Consider the following 5,974-nt stretch of genomic DNA (forward strand, 5'->3'; position numbering starts at 1 on the left):
GGACCCCCTTTTGGTGACCCAATTCCTTCCCGGTACGTCCCGAAACACTTCTGGTGTCCAAATACCATCGTTCTATATATCAATCTTTACCTCTCGACCATTTCGAGACTCCTCGTCATGTCTGTGATCTCATATGGGACTCTGAACAACATTCGCTCATCAAAACATATAACTCATATAACACTATATCGTCAAGAATGTTAAGCATGCGTACCCTACGGGTTCGAGAATTATGTAGACATGACCGAGATAGGGACGGATCCAGCACAGGTCATGGGTGTACACCCAAATTTTTCTACAAAAAATACGTATATAGAGGTATATGGCAAAAAATACTACTAGCATACATGCTTGAGAGCAGCCCACCCATGAAAAATAGGCCAATAGCCCACTACGTAGCAGCCCAGGAGCAGCAACTCGTAACTTTTGCCCAGAGCCCAATGTCCACACGCACGAGACTACTACTCTATTCAGCTTTAGTCCAAAACTCCAAATCCACACATAAGGGTCAGGCTATGGGGATGACCGGCGCGACGGCAGCCGCCAAGGTATTCCTCCGGTATCCGGGAGTTGCATAATCTCATAGTCGAAGGAATATGTATTTGACATGAAGAAAGTAATAGCAATAAACTAAACGATCAATATGCTAAGCTAACAGATGGGTCTTGTCCATCACATCATTCTCCTAATGATGTGATACACTTATCAAATGACAACACATGTCCATGGTTAGGAAACCTCAACCATCTTTGATCAAAGAGCTAGTCTAGTAGAGGCTTACTAGGGACACAATATTTGTTTATGTATTCACAGATGTATTTAAGTTTCCGATCAATACAATTCTAGCATGAATAATAAATCTTTATCATGATAATAAAATATAAAATAACAACTTTATTATTGCCTCTAGGGAATATTTCCTTCAGTCTCCCACTTGCACTAGAGTCAATAATCAAGATTACATTGTAATGAATCTAGCATCCATGGAGTCTTGGTGCTGATCATGTTTTGCTCGCGGAAGAGGCTTAGTAAACGGGTATGCTACATTCAGATCCGTATGTATCTTGAAAATTTCTATGTCTCCATCTTTGACTTGTTCACGAATGGAGTTGAAGCGTCTCTTGATGTGTTTGGTTCTCTTGTGAAATCTGGATTCCTTTGCCAAGGCAATTGCTCCAGTATTGCCACAAAAGGTTTTCGTTGGACCTGATGCACTAGGTATTACACCCAAATAGGATATGAACTCCTTCATTTGCTGCTTCTGAAGTAGCTATGTACTCCGCTTCACACGTAGATCCCGCCACGACGCACTGCTTGGAATTGCACCAACTGATAGCTCCACCATTCAATATAAATATGTATCCGGTTTGTGACTAGAGTCATTTGGATCAGTGTCAAAGCTAGCATCGACGTAACCATTTATGACGAGCTCTTTGTCACCTCCATAAACAAGAAACATATCCTTGGTCCTTTTCAGTTACTTTAGGATGTTCTTAACCGCTGTCCAGTGATCCACTCCTGGATTACTTTGGTACCTCCCTGTCATGCTTATGGCAAGGCACACATCATGTCTTGTACACAGCATAGCATACATGATAGAACCTATGGATGAGGCATAGGGAATGACTTTCATTTTCTCTCTATCTTCTGCAGTGATTGGGCATTGAGTCTGACTCAACTTCACACCTTGTAACACAGGCAAGAACCCTTTCTTTGACTGATCCACTATCATTAGCTTCCTCTCTAGTTGGTGTAGGCATCACGTGAACGGTTTTCTGTGATGTGCTATCTTCCAATTCGAGAGAAGGTACAATTATCTCATCAAGTTCTACTTTCCTCCCACTCACTTCTTTTGAGAAAAACTCCTTCTCTAGAAAGGACCCATTCTTAGCAACAAATATCTTGCCTTCGGATCTGTGGTAGAAGGTATACCCAATTGTTTCCTTAGGGTATCATATGAAGACACACTCCTCCGATTTGGGTTCGAGCTTATCAGGCTGAAGCCTTTTGACATAACTGTCGCAACCCACTTTAAGAAACGACAGGTTAGGTTTCTTGCCAAACCACAGTTCATACAGTGTTGTCTCAAAGGATTTAGACGGTGCCCTATTTAACGTGAATGCAGCTGTCTCTAATGCATAACCCCAAAACGATAGTGGTAAATCGGTAAGAGACATCATAGAACGCATCATATGTAATAAAGTACGGCCACGCGAAGTTTGACACACCATTATGATGTGGTGTTCCAGGTGGTGTGAGTTGTGAAAAAATTCCACATTGTTTTAAATGCAAGCCAAACTCGTAATTCTAATATTCGCCTCCATGATCAGATCGTAGAAACTTTATTTTCTTGTTATGATGATACTCCACTTCACTCTAAAATTCTTTGAACTTTTCAAATGTTTCAGATTTGTGTTTCATCAAGTAGATATACCCATACCTACTCAAATCATCTGTGAAGGTTAGAAAATAATGATACCCGTCGCGTGCCTCAACACTCATAGGACCGCATACATCGGTATGTATTATTTCCAATAAGTCATTAGCTTGCTCCATTGTTCCGGAGAACGGAGTTTTAGTCATCTTGCCCATGAGGCATGGTTCACAAGTATCAAATGATTCATAATCAAGTGATTCCAAAAGTCCATCCGCATGGAGTTTCTTCATGTGTTTTACATCAACATGACCTAAACGGAAGTGCCACAAATATGTTGCACTATCATTATCAACTTTGCATCTTTTGGCATCAATATTATGAATATGTGTATCACCTCAATCGAGATTCAATAGAAATAGACCACTCTTCAAGGGTGCATGACCATAAAAGATATTACTCGTATAAATAGAACAACCATTATTCTCTGACTTAAATGATCTTGCAATAAACAAGATCTAGATAATATGTTCATGCTCAACGCGGGCACCAAATAATAGTTACTGAGGTTAAAACTAATCCCGAAGGTAATGTAGAGGTAGCATGCCACGGCGATCACATCGACCTTGGAACCATTCCTGATGCGCATTGTCACCTCGTCGTTAGCCAATCTTCGTTTATTCCGCAGCTCCTGTTTCGAGTTACAAATATGAGCAACCGAACCAGTATCAAATACCCAGGTGTTGTTACGATCATTTTTAAGGTACACATCAATAACGTGTATATCAAATATACCTTTGTTCACTTTGCCATCCTTCTTATCTGCCAAGTATTTGAGGCAGTTCTGCTTCTAGTGACCACTCCCTTTGCAGTAGAAGCACTTAGTTTCAGGCTTGGGTCCAACTTTGGGTTTCTTCCCGGGAGTGGCAACTTGCTTGCCATTCTTCTTGAAGTCTCCTTTCTTTCCCTTGCCCTTTCTCTTGAAACTAGTGGTCTTGTTAACCATCAACACTTGATGCTCCTTCTTGATTTCTACCTCCGCGGTCTTAAGCATTGCGAAGAGCTCAGGAATTGTTCTGTTCATCCTTGCATATTATAGTTCATCACGAAGCCTTTGTAGCTTGGTGGCAGTGATTGAAGAACTCTATCAATAACACAATCAACTGGAAGATCAACTCCTAGTTGAGTCAAGTGATTATAATACACAGATATTTTGAGTATGTGTTCATTGACAGAACTGTTCTCCTCCATCTTGCAGCTATAGAACTTGTTGGAGACTTCATATCTCTCAACTCGGGAATTTGCTTGAAATATTAACTTCAACTCCTAGAACATCTCATATGCTCCATGACGTTCAAAATGTCTTTGAAGTCCCGGTTCTAAGCCGTAAAGCATGTCACACTAAACTATCAAGTAGTCATCAGATCGATCTTGCCAGACGTTCATAACATCTGCATCAGCTCCTGCAGTAGGCCTGTCACCTAGCGGTGCATCAAGGACATAATTCTTCTATGCAGCAATGAGGATAATCCTCAAGTTACGGACCCAGTTTGTGTAGTTTCTACCATCATCTTTCAACTTAGCTTTCTCTAGGAACGCATTAAAATTCAGGGGAACGGTAGCTCAGGCCATTGATCTACAACATAGATATGCAAAAATATAAGACTAAGTTCATGATAAATTAAGTTTTATTAATCAAATTACTAATGAACTCCCACCTAAATAAACATCCCTCAAGTTATCTAATTGATACGTGATCCAAATCAACTAACCCATGTCCGATCATCATGTGAGATGGGGTAGTCATCAATGGTGAACATCTCTATGTTGATCATATCTACTATATGACTCTCGTTCGACCTTACGGTCTCCAGTGTTCCGAGACCATGTCTGTACATGCTAGGCTCATCAAGTTTAACCCAAGTATTCTGCATGTGCAAAACTGTCTTACACCCGTTGTATGTGAACGTAGAGTCTATCACACATGATCATCACGAGGTGCTTCGAAACGATGAACTTTAGCAACTGTGCATACTCGAGGAGAAAGCCTTTATCTTGAAATTTAGTGAAGGGATCATCTTATAATGCCACCATTGTTCTAAGCAAAATAAGATGCATAAAAGATAAACATCACATGCAATAAAAATATTTGACATGATATGGCCATCATCATCTTGTGCTTTTGATCTCCATCTTCAAAGCATCGTCATGATTTCCATCATCACCGGCTCGACACCTTGATATCCATCATTGCGTTGTGGTCGTCTCGCCAACTATTGCTTCTACAACTATTACTAACACATAGCGATAAAGTAAAGAAATTACATGGTGAATGCATTTCATACAATAAAGAGACAACCATAAGGGTCCTGCCAGTTGCCGATAAATTTACAAAACATGATCATCTCATACATCAACGTATATCACATCATGTCTTGATCATATCACATCACAACATGCCCTGCAAAAAAAAGTTAGACATCCTCTACTTTGTTGTTGCAAGTTTTACGTGGCTGCTACGGGCTTCTATCAAGAACCGTTCTTACCTACACAAAAACCACAACGGTGATTTATCAAGTTTGCTATTTTAACCTTCTTCAAGGACCGTCCGTAGTCAAATTTGATTCAACTAAAGTAGGAGAAATAGACACCGGCCAGCCACCTTTATGAAGAACTAGTTGCATGTCAGTCGGTGGAACCGGTCTCATGTGCGTGCACATGTAAGGTTGGTCCGGACCGCTTCATCCCACAATACCGTCGAATCAAAATAAGATGTTGGCGGTAAGCAGTATGACCATTACCGCCCATAACTCTTTGTGTTCTACTCGTGCATATCATCTACGCATAGACCTGGCTTAGATGACACTGTTGGGGAATGTTGCATGGAAAACAAAAACTTTTCTACGCACGCGCAATGATCTATCCATGGAGATGCATAGCAACAAGGGGAAAGAGTGTGTCTACGTACCCTCGTAGACCGTAAGCGGAAGCGTTTCACAATGCTGTTGATGTAGTCAAACTTTCTTCGCGATCCAACCGATCGAGTACCGAGCGTACGACACCTCCCAGTTATGCACACATTTAACTCGGTGATGTCCTCCGTCTTCTTGATCCAGCAAGACGACGAGGTAGTGGATGAGTTTCGACAACACGACTGAGGAAGTCCTGGATTAGGGGGTCCTCGGACAACCGGACTATATGTTTATGCCGGACTGTTGGACTATGAATATACAAGATTGAAGACTTTGTCCCGTGTCCGGGTGGGACTCTCCTTTGCGTGGAAGGCAAGCTTGGCGATTCGTATGTATAGATCTCCTTCCCTGTAACCGATTCTGTGTAACCCTAGCCCCCTCCGGTGTCTATATAAACCAGAGGGTTTAGTCCGTAGGACAAGAACAACAATCGTAATCATAGGCTAGCTTCTAGGATTTAGCCTCCATGATCTCGTGGTAGATCAACTCCTGTAATACTCATATCATCAAGATCAATCAAGAAAGAAGTAGGGTATTACCTCCATAGAGAGGGCCCGAACCTGGGTAAACATCGTGTCCCCCGCCTCCTGTTACCATTAGCCTTAGACGCACAGTTCAGGACCCCCTA

The sequence above is a fragment of the Triticum aestivum genome, chromosome 7B (genome assembly GCF_018294505.1).
Source record: "Triticum aestivum cultivar Chinese Spring chromosome 7B, IWGSC CS RefSeq v2.1, whole genome shotgun sequence".
NCBI lineage: Eukaryota > Viridiplantae > Streptophyta > Magnoliopsida > Poales > Poaceae > Triticum > Triticum aestivum.